The sequence below is a fragment of the Meles meles genome, chromosome 9, assembly GCF_922984935.1.
Source record: "Meles meles chromosome 9, mMelMel3.1 paternal haplotype, whole genome shotgun sequence".
NCBI classification, from domain to species: domain Eukaryota; kingdom Metazoa; phylum Chordata; class Mammalia; order Carnivora; family Mustelidae; genus Meles; species Meles meles.
The window spans coordinates 60,623,363-60,635,824 of record NC_060074.1 but is presented as its reverse complement, the minus strand read 5'-3'; positions in this window follow the sequence as shown (position 1 = coordinate 60,635,824).

The following is a 12,462-nucleotide window of genomic DNA, read 5'->3' as shown; positions in this document are numbered from 1 at the left end:
GTTTACTTGATCTTTGAAGGCATTTTTTTTTTAGGAATTCTTAAGAGTGTTCAGTTTTGGGGTTTTGTGTATGTTTTGTTTCTTATTTTTGTTTGTTGGTTTTTGAGTTTTATGGCAAACTCCTTATTCTTTGGATGTAGTCTTTACTCCTAAGATGTGACCCTTATGCTGTTAGTTAAGACCTTGAGGTATTTATCAAATGGTGAGATTCACACTCCAATCCATTTCCTCAAATAGTGAAATTCACACTCCAATCCTGTTTCTCTAGCAGTGGGCAGCTACTAATATCTCAGTTCAACTCTTTCAGCTTTCCAGATGTTGTTTTTCCAGAGAGATTCGTTGTTGTCTTACTCTGCGCATATACAGTTTAGGAGTAAATGATTTGAGAAGACTTGCATACAGAATCGCTGTGGTTCTCTCCTTTTTGGGATTCTCCCTTCATATTCTTTCTACTCCTAGATCTATAAATTTAATTTGGATCTACTTTTTGACTCCTTAAACCAATAAGATAGTAGCTTTTTTCTTGAGTTCTATCACAGTCATGTCATGTGGACTTGAAACTTCCCTTAAGAGAAGACCCCATAAATGAAAATCTTAGAGTCTTTCTATTCTTTCAGGGTAAAACCTCTTCCAGTTTGTACAGGTTTTTGTCACTTTCCAGTAATCTTAAATATTTATATTTTATATTTTGTCCATGGTTTTATAATTGTTAATAGATAAATTAGTTCACTATGCATTTTCCCATCATTGAAGAGATAATTTTCCATTACTTTTGTTTGCTTGATTTGCAAATGATTAGTGAGCTAGTAGGTTTTTGAAATAGTTTTACTAAAATTAAATTTATTTACATGCAAATTACTTCATAGTTGTGTGCATGTTGGAACAACATATGAATAAGAGCCTCAGAAATTAGATATGCCTTATTTTAAAATGTAAGTCATTATGCAATGAGAATACTAAAGTTCACACAAACAGATACTTGAAAGATGCCAATCAGGGTTCTCAAGGCATCTTTATCCAAGTAGTTATTGAGGTCGCTGACATGTTTTTCTAATGTCTATTGATATTACTCTTGCATTTTAGCTCAAAAATTTTAAGGTTAATTTTCTTGTTTAAGTCAGAGCTAAATGACTTGGGAGAGCATTTATGAGTTTGTTCAACATAAATGATTTTACCTAAGGATATCTTACATTCATAATACTCCACAGTTGGAAAACATAATTCACATATGTTTACCTGGTTTAACTTTCTTAACTACCCTCTGAGGTAGTATGCCAAGATTTCCATTTTATAGATTACAAAATTAGAGTTTTAGAGGAATTTCGGTGACTTTCTAAATAGAACACAGATAGGTGATGAAGCCAGGTCCTTGACACAAATATTCTGCCTTTCAGTAAAATTTTGTTTCCACTAATCCATAGCTGTGTCCTTAACAGGGAAAATGCTCTTAATGGATTTCAATGCTCTTCTTTTGGACAGGTCAAATACTTTATGTTATCCTTGATATTATACAGAGTAACATATGATTTTTGATGGCAACTTTGAGACAGACTGCCTTGATGAGACAATAAAATTCAGAAAAGGTTAAGTAGTATATAAAGATCACAGAAATTGATATAGCCCAGATTAGGATTTGGGTATTCTGTCACATTGCTTCATGCTTGACATAGTTAAAGAAATGCTTTCTGGCTCACTGTTTTCTATTACTAGTGTTTATATTTTTAAATCTTGATCAACTTCAAGTTTAACACAAACATTTGTACTTGAGCTGAGAAAACCTTACAGGAAAAAGATTAGTAAGTGCAATTTCTGAAGTGAATGTTAGACTCAAACCTCTTTCTTAGCCTCTGATGGTTTCTATCAGACTTGAGGACAAAGTTTTAAAAATTTACTTGCAAATGACCTTCCATCTCTGCAACCTATAGTTAGTCTATTTTAACCTCTTAAAAACAATGGAAGATGAACATAATTCAATTTTTTAATCTACAAATCCCATTTATTTAATCCCACTTTTAAATTATTATTATTTTTTAACTTCTAGCTCTGAAAATAAGACTTCAGTGTCTCAAGTCCTCAAAATGTATAGCATTTTGGTAATGCTGTTGATTATTAAGGGAGTTTTCTTCTATGTGACTTTTTAAAATTGAATCAGCCCTAAAGAAATCTGCTGGCTGAGTAGCTATTTGTCTTCTCCTTCGTCTATACTGTAATAGCACCTCACCTTTGGTTGTTAGATGTCCTATGCAGAAAACAAAACAACTTCTGGAAAGTTCTTGCCTTACTAATACACTGAAGACATATGATTGCAGAGATGGAGCTCCTGAAGAACTGGTATGTGATTCTTGTTACTAGGAAACCATATTCCTAGATTAAATATCTCTTTCATGCAGCCACTGCTTAATATAGATATATATATAGACATATTATACATGCATATGTATATGCATATCCAAAACTTAGCACATACATAAAAATCAAGTTAAAATAGGAAATAGCCTTACGGAGATATGATTTCTACAAATCTGATTGTACTGAAAACAGGTCATTTTTGAGATGCCAAACAAGCATATGATTGATCCTAGATCTTATGTTCTTGACTTTAGATATATGCAGGATGGAAATTTAGAAAATAAAACAAGCTAACTTTAAAATCTTTCCAGTTTCTTATTTTTCTATAATGAAAATACGTGTGAATGGTAGTGAAAAGAGGCATTTGGTTAAATTGTTAGAGCTGACTTTATATTACAGGATTTATAAATGTACTTTCTCTTAAAAGAGTAAGAAAGAGATATGTATATCAACATAGTGATTTTCCTGGGTCTTAAAGAGTGTTATAGCCCATTCAATCACATTTTACTTCTATTTCTACATTATTTGGTAAAACTACAGAAAACTGCCTTTTGCAAATTGGGTATAACGGTAAAGTGCATCCTCCCAAGTACTATGGCTCAGAAAACTTCTCCTTAGTGGACATTTGTCTAAAATGAAGCCTGATATGGAGAAATATAAAAAGGAGAATTATTTTGACCCGGTGGCCACAATGACCACTAAGCTTCTTAGGACAGAAAGAAAGCTCCACTAATGGGAGCTATTTCGGAAAGCAAAATAATGATTAGCTCAACTCTATTTGAAGTAAGAATATTAGACTGGTGGCAATGTTTAACCCCTCCAGATTTGTAGGTCAGATCACACACACTCTCCCAACCCTGAAGGAGATTAAGAGACTTCATCATAGTATATTTTTTAGTAATAGGGGGTTCACATATTACATACCTATTTGTGCTTCAGCTATTTGTGTAATACACTTGTGTGAGCGTGCACAGACACACACATACCCACACACATTCACACGTTTAACCAGAAATGCCAAGGCTTGTAGTTGACCTAGAAAAGTTGGTTTTATAAAAGTCAGTATGCAGTTAATACAGACTAGTACATAAAACCAAAGTATTGTGGGATTTGAAAACTTGTGTACGTTATACAAACATTTCTGTGGCCTTGAAAGAGAGTCAAGGGAAGAGTTTTCTCAGAAAAGTGAGCTGGGTTTATGACTTCAAGAAGTACAGGTAGCTGAGGAGATTCAAGTAGCAGTAAGGCCAGACTTGTAAAGATATCTGCTTGAGGAGGACTGGCAATTGCCAAATTGTGAAGTTTCCAGTTTGGAAGATATTTAATCAGTCACAATTCTCAGATTTCATAAATGTGTCTGTTGAATACCAGCATGATTGCCAAAGCTCTTAAGATGTAATGACAGAACCACAACTATATCTCTACTCTCTTGATTCTTCTTCCAGAGTTTCCCCATTATACTGTGCTGTATTCACACATGAGTTCTCCATAGGCTCTCATGCAATTGCATTTTTATTGCTCCTATTACTGGGAAGCAAAATAGTGCCTCTTGATTGAAGGTCTGTTCATACACTAATAAAAGCAACCAGATCCAGAGGAAATAGCTTTACTTAAGAGAATGGGAGCACCATGAGGGATCATGGGAATTGAATCTCTGACCATAAAATTGTGAGGTTAAACACATCTACGGGGGCACCTGGGTGGCTCAGTGGGTTAAACCTCTGCCTTTGGCTCAGATCATGGTCTCAGGATCCTGAGATCGAGCCCTGCATTGGGCTTTCTGCTCAGCGGGGAGCCTGCTTCCCCCTCTCCCTCTGTCTGCCTCTCTGTCTACTTGTGATCTCTGTGTATCAAATAAATAAATAAAATCTTTTAAAAAATGAAAAGCTAAGTAATTTAACAATTTTAAAATATTCAGTCATTGAATATAAGTCAAATGCTCATTTTTTCCTTTTTAGGCTAAAAAGTGAACTGAAGGAATTGAGTCTTGGCAAATTCACAAAAGCAAAATTAAATCATCTGCTAAGACTAAGATACCTTTTAAGTATTTCTAAAATCTTCTTAAGTATAAATGATCTCATTGGACTAAATGGTCGAAAACTGCAGAAATAAACTTGCCATAAATATATAAATACACACACACACACACACACACACACACATGCACACACACAGTGTATACATAATATACACATATAAAATCAGGCAGGAATGGTAATTATGTTGCTTTGCTCTGGATTTTGATTGGTTTCAGCACTGTTTCTGCATTAATCATGGGTGACTCACAGGGATTGAGGAGACAATTCCTTTTTGGAAAAACTTGTCTTTAACAAACGTTACTCGGGTCGAAACTTATTTGGCTTAAATACCCATTGCAACACTTTGAAATTACTGAAAAGCACATATAGTAAGCCCATTTTATAAGTCTTGCATTTTTTAATACTATTTTTCTTTTGATATAAATTAGGTATGAAACAGAACTGAGAGACGAGAAAAGATTGATAATTTCAACAAAAAAAAATTAAAATTGCACGACATAAGAAGGACCATAGACAAAGAAAAAAAGGACAATTTTCCAAAAATGGGAGGAAATGTTTGTGACATGCATTATAGATTAGTGTGTCTTATATGTAATGTGTTAAGGATGCTTCAAAAGTGAGGCTAGAAGATCAGAAATTTATTAGACAAGTGAGCAAATGGGGTACGTGAGTGGCTCAGTAGGTTAAGCATCTGACTCTTGATCTCAGCTCAGGCCTTGATCTCAGGGTTGTGAAATAGAGCTTAAAATTCTCTCCTTCTGCCTCTACCTCTTATTTCCCTTTTTGTCCTTCTCAAAAAAAAAAAAAAAAAGTAAACAAATGACATGAACAAAGATTTCCCACAGGAAATATGCGAGTGGCCTTTGCACTTACAAAAAAAATTCAACATCACTCATAATTAGGACAACACTAAATAAAATTACCCCATGATACAATTTCTCATCTGTCAGATCAGCAAAAATTGGAGAGTTTGACAAAATACTCTGTTGCTGATATTGTATGCCAACTGCTGATAGAATATAAAAATGTAAAACCATTGTAAAGAAGAATTTCCCAATAACTAAAAAATAATTACATGAAATTACTCTTTTACCCAGTAATCTCACTTCTAGAAATTTACCCTTAAAGTTCATCTCCAAAAAGAACAAAACAAAGCTAATATTCACAGAGATACTTATTGCAGCAATATTTCTAATAGTAAAATATTTGAAACAAGCCATTTTTAGAAAATTAGTTGAATAAACTCTGTTAAATACACATGATTAGGTAATTAAGCAGATACAAAAAAATTATCTCTATGCATTATTTCCAGGATATATTATGAAGTGAAAAAAACAAGGTGAGGAAAATATATTTAGACTGCTAGGTTTTGTTTAAGAGTAAAGGGGGAGGGCGCCTGGGTGGCTCAGTGGGTTAGGCCACTGCCTTCGGCTCAGGTCATGATCTCAGGGTCCTGGGATCGAGTCCCGCATCAGGCTCTCTGCTCAGCAGCGAGCCTGCTTCCCTCTCTCTCTGCCTGCCTCTCTGCCTACTTGTGATCTCTCTCTGTCAAATAAATAAATAAAATCTTTAAAAAAAAAAAGAGTAAAGGGGGAATAAAATATTTATTGGTACATATTTTTGTGATATCTATTTCTTTAAAAAGGAAATTCAGAAAAGAGCAACCAGGTGCAAAAGAAGACGGTTACACAGAGGGAATGGTGGGATTGAGTGGAAGGGAAAGGGTAGAGTGAGACTCTTCTAACGACATGTTTTACTTTGGAACTATGTAAATAATTTTCTCTAAACTGTGTAAATAATTTCCATGTTAAGTAAATTAGGGGGGTCTGGCTGGTTCGGTCAGTGGAGCATAAAACTCAGGGTTGTGTAGAGATTACTTAAAAGTAAAATCTTAAAAAAAAAAAAGTAAAATCTTTAGAGATCCTTGGGTGGCTTAGTCGGTTAAGCACGTCTTTTGACTCAGGTCATGATGCCAGGGTCCTGGGATCAAGTCCCACATCAAGCTCCCTGCTCAGTGGGGAGCCTGCTTCTTCCTCTGCTTGCTGCTCCCCTTGCCTGTGTTCAGTCTCTCTCTCTCTCTCTCTCTCTCTCTCTGACAAATAAATAAATAAAATCTTTTTTAAAAAAGTAAAATCTTTTTAAAAAACTGAATTAAATAAGGAAAACGGAAAAGAAGCAAACACCAACATGAAAAACAAACGGAAACAAAAGAATGTAACACGAAAATGTTGACAACATAATCATACAGAAGAATTATTTCCCTGCTTGTGCTTTCTCTTTCCCTAACAAATAAATAAACAAAATCTTTAGAAAAAGGAGGTGGGGGGTGCCTGAGTGGCTCAGTTTGTTAAGTGTCTGCCTTCACTGCAGGTCATGATCCCAGAGTCCTGCGGTCGAGTCCTATATTGGGCTTCCTGCTCAGTGGGTTGCCTGATTCTCCCTCAGGCTGCTGCTTCCTCTGCTTGTGCGCGCGCGCTCTCTCTCTCTCTCTCTCTCTAACAAAGAAACAAAATCTTTTTTAAAAACATAATCATACAAAAGAATTAATTACATAGTTAGAAGTGGAATTAATAAACTTTTTTCTTCCAAATTTTTATTTAAATTCTAGTTAGTTAACATATAGTGAATATTAGTAGAATATATATATATTATATATTAGAATATTAGTAGAATTTAGTGATTCATCACTTATATATAACACCAATGTTCATCCCAACAAGTGTCCTCCTTAATCCTCATCACCCACTGAACCCATCCCCCACCCATCTCCCTCCATCAGCCTTCAGTTTTGTCTCTGTTGTTAAGAGTCTCTTATGGTTTGCTTCTTTGCCTCTCTTTTTTTTCCCTTCCCATATGCTCATCTGTTTTTTTCCCCCAAATTCTACATACGAGTGAAATCATATAGTATTTGTCTTTCTCTTACTGACAAATTTTGTTTAACATAATACACTCTAGCTCCATCCATGTCATTGCAAATGACAAGATTTCTTTCTTTTTGATGCCTGAGTAATATTCCATTGTATATACATACACCATATCTTCTTTAACCATTTACCAGTCAGTGGACTCTTGAACTCTTTCCATAGTTTGGCTTTTGTTGATAATGCTGCTGAAAATATTGGGGTGCATGTGTCCCTTCAAATCAATTTTTTTGTATCCTTTGTAAATACTTAGTAATGGGTCTATTTTTAACTTTTTGAGGAACCTCCATACTGTTTTCCAGAATGGCTTTACTGCTTTGCATTCCCACTAACAGTTTAAGAGGGGTTCCCTTTTTTCCACATCATCACCAACATATGTTATTTCCCATGCTGTTAATTTTAGCTACTCTGACAGGTATGAGATGGTATCTTATTGTGGTTTTGATTTGTTTTCTCTGATGAGTGATGTTGGACATCTTTTCATGTGTCTGCTAGCCATCTGGATATCTTCTTTGGAAAAATATCTATTCATGTCTTCTTCCCATTTCTTGACTGGATTATTTGGTTTTTTGGGTGTTGAGTTTGAGAAATTCTTTCTAGATTTTGGATACAAACCCTTTATCTGATATGTCATTTGCAAATATCTTCTCTCATTCTTTAGGCTGTTTTTAGTTTTGTTGACTATTTCCTTTGCAATGCAGATGCTTTTTCTCTTGATGAAGTTGTTCATTTTTGCTTTTGTTTCCCTTACCTCCAGAGATTGTCTCATAAGAAGTTGCTGCAGCCAAGGTCAAAGTTGTTGCTGCCTATGTTCTCTCCTAGGATTTTGATGGACTCCTGCCTCACATTTAGGTCTTTCATCCATTTATTTTTGTGTAGGTGTAAGAAGTGGTCCAATTTCATTCTTCCCAGTACCATTTGTTGAAGAGACTGTCTTTTTCCATTGGATATTCTTTTCTGCTTTGTCAACAATTAGTTGACTATATAGTTGTGGGTCCATTTCTGGGTTTTCTTTTCTGTTCCATTGGTCTATGTGTATGTTTTTGCCAGTATTATATAGTCCTGATGACTACAGCTTTGTCACATAGTCTGAAATCCAGAATTGTGATGTCCCTATCTTTGCTTTTCTTTTTCAGTATTGCTTTGCATATTTGGGGTCTTCTGTGGTCACATACAAATTTTAAGATTGTTTATTCTAGCTCTGTGAAAAATGCTGTTGTTTTGATAAGGCCTGCATTATATGTGTAGATTGCATTGGGTAGTATAGGCATTTTAACAATGTTTCCTCTTCCAATATCTGAGCATGCAATTTTTCCCTATTTCTTTGTGTCTTCTTCAATTTCATTCATAAGTACTTGGGTTTCTAGAATACAGATCCTTCACCTCTTTGGTTACATTTATTTCTAAATGATTTATTGTTTTGGGTGCAATTATAAATGAGACTGACTCCTTGATTTCTTTTTTCTGCTGCTTCATTATTGGTGTATAGAAATGCTACAGATTTCTGTACCTTAATTTTATACACTGTAATATTGCTGAATTCATGTATTAGTTCTAGCAAATTTCTGGTGGAGTCTTTTAGGTTTCTACATAAAATATCGTGTTGTCTGCAAGTAGGGAAAGTTTGATTTCTTCCTTGCTGATTTGGGTGTCTTTTATTACTTTTTAGTGTCTGATTGCTGAGACTAGAATTAGTGCACTTTTAAACATAGCTCTCTGATGGTACCTCCTTGGTGGATATAGTCTAAAGACCCTCCCCCAAAAATACCCAGTAAAAACTGCAGAGAAAACATAACATAGTAGGTTTGATATTTGTAGTAGTTGGAATGTAGCAACTGTAAATTTATCTAGGTGAATTTAAAGATTGAGCAAACAGATAATGATACTACTGATAACGAGGTTCTTACTATAGGAGAAGTGAGTACAAATATGGAATAGAAAAGGAGACAAAGAACCTGGTGGAGTGGGAATAGAGGTGTCAGTATAGTTGTTAAAAAAAAAAATCTATCTAGATGCTAGATAGAAATGCATTTCTTAACAGTGCCTTTGACAGAAACTAGAATTCTAGTATCTATCCAGTACCCAGATCTTGTTTTGTTTTGTTTCAATGTTATTCTCCACTAAAAGAAACCGGGCTTCCTAAAGAAGTGACTGGGCGGGACAGGGAAAGTACCGATTTGGAACATTCCACACAGAAAGTAAAGAAACCCTTCAAAACATACAGAGATGTGGAAAGGACATAGGAACCAGCTTAAAGGAGTGGTCATTGGCTAAATTTAACACAACTTGAGTATCAAAATAAATAGTGACCTAAATAGTTTCATCGCACATTGAATAAAAAGGAATTCATGGGTTTGTATGGCTACATTAAAAAAAAAATCTTTAAGGGAGTAGAAAAGAGAAAGCTCTTTACAGAAAGATGCTGACCTATAAATATAGAAGGGTTGATGGAATTGTGACATCATCACCTTAGTAATAATTGACTCAGGCAAGAATCACCAATGGATTTTAAAACTATTACATGAAAAGTTTTTGTGGAACATGATTTTCATGCTGTGTTGCTACTTAAGAACTTCAAAGAAGAAAATACACCTTAGGAATCACAAAATCTGACAGATACCACCTTGACCAAGGCCTCAAAGTTGGCATTACCAATAATAGGATATACTGACTTACAAGCTTCCCAATACAAGGTATTGAGAAGGACCAATATGATCTGTAAGCTATTCCTTATAAAGTGTTTACCTGAATATGATCAGGAGGAAATAATCAGAAAATTAAAATGAAAAAAAATTTTTCAAAACAACTGTCATAGGTGTAAAAATGTCATGTTAGGAAACATTACAAAAAAAAAAAAACAAACAAAAAACAAACAAACAAAAAACAACAAACATAATACAACCCTGGAGAAATGGCCTAAATTATATACAAGTAAAGAACTGTAATGACCAAATGCAATGTGTGATCCTTAATTTGATCATGGATTGGAAAAAAAAAAAAAGAAAGAAAGAAAATAGGCATTATTGGAACACTAGAGAAAATTTGAATATGGAATGTTTTCATTTGGCAGAAGAAGTTTCTATAAATTGAAATTAATTTAAATGAGCTATCTAAGAAGTAAAATTACTCAGGAAAGGTGATCTACTTTGGCATTATTGACAATAGAACACATCCAATATAAAACTCATTATGAGAACACAATTAGTTAAATAAAAGTAAAAAATATATTAAATGAATATGTGATAACATAAGGAATAGTAAGTATTTACTTTGGGAAGTGCAAAAGAATACAAAGAATAAAATGAAAACCACCATCAATTTCTTTCCCATGAGAACTCTTATTAATGTTTTAGTGTATGTTCTTCCAGTCTTTTTTCTGTTTTTTGTTCTTTTCTTTTCTTTTAACACAGTTTGGCCTCTTTTCTGTATACTACTTTTCTTTTAGCACAATACCATTTCCAAGTATCCCTGAGTATTACGCAGTAACTTTGTTTTTACAAACAGGATAGCATACTGTGATGTAGTTCTACATCTGTGTGGTTTTCATTGCTTCCAAGATTGATTTAGCAAGACTATTGTAAGCCTAAGTTTACTTTTTCAGTAGATATGTTTTTTTCCTGGGGTCTGGTGTGCACATTTATAAATAAAAGTGGGCATTAGGTAGACAAAATAATTTAAAATCTAGAAAAAGTCCATTTATGAAATAAGTGAAACCAGCAGCCATATCACACTAACAATTTCACATTTGATTGCTTTTCTTTGTAAATTATTAAGTCTGGGGCTCATTAGCAGAAGACACACAGCATCAGATGGAAATGCTACTTGAAATAACAAGAATATTAGTGCTGGAATTTTCTTTGCTACTCTCTGTGCTTTTTCTGTTAAAAGAAATAAGGAAGATTTCTTTTTTTTTTTTAAGATTTTATTTATCTATTAGACACAGAGAGAGAAAGGTCACAAGAAGGCAGAGGGGCAGGCAGAGAGAGAGAGGGGGAAGCAGGCTGCCCTCTGAACAGAGATCCTAATGTCAGGCTGGATCCCAGGACTCTGAGATCATGACCTGAGCCGAAGGCAGAGGCACAACCCATTGAGCCACCCAGGCACCCCAGGAAGATTCTTAACCTATATAATTGGAGGCATAGTTTAAGGACTGCATAGAAGTAGGGTAACTGGCAAAGATTCTCTCTCAGGCTCAGTTTTAAACTGAACTTATGCATAAAATATACCTCCTGCCCGGGGCATGAGGTCCGACAGGCCCCTCTTTCACACTTCTGGTACCTTCCCATCATAACTTGTTCCCTAGTTTCCGAAATGAGATTGTTTCCTCATACCTCATCCACACTGTGCTCATACACTCCCACAGTTCATGCTGAGCTGAGCTGCTTCTGACCATGAAGTATTTATTTCCCCAATGAACAGGTAAGCACAATTTATATGTGCTTACTTATAAACGTATAATCAATCCAACTCCAGATTACTAATTCACCCCCCCCAAAAAGAAGACCACTCTTTAAAATGTTCCATAGACAAATTAAAGTAAGAACCTACCTTTACTATAAACATAATACGTTTACTTGGATAATATTTAGACATTAAAATCCGTTTCTTTCTGTGTATGTGTAAAAACAACATGCTCTCTCCGTACAGTATAGGAAATTCAGAGCAGGGCTTTCTATTTGTGTTCAGGACGCCAGCAAGACAGAATTCAAGCATTAATATGTTTTAATTTTTGTCATTTAAATTTAATTAAGTGTGAGAGAAGCAAAAAAGTAACTCTATTTTCCCCATATTTTCCTCCCATATGCCTCGCTCCCCTCCAACAGGAGGATAACCAGTTCTGCCCAATAAAGTTGGCTGCATTAATTATTGCTGCATCACTCTGGCTGCTCCAAGAGGCCCAGTGCAGTGATGGCTGGCTGACTGCTTTCTTCTCAGCCTTTCTCATTCTTCTCTCATTATCTGCATATGAAATTGTCACATATATTTTCATGAGAAGACTTTTTCCTGAGAACCTAATCCATTCAATATTATATCCAGCTTGAAATTCTAGGCATCACATGCTTTTCTGTATTTCAAGAAACTTTATTTTTAGCTGGTCCTTTTTTGTGCCCTGTCAGCACTTCTGGCTTTCCTCCCTCTGTAGCTAGGCATTT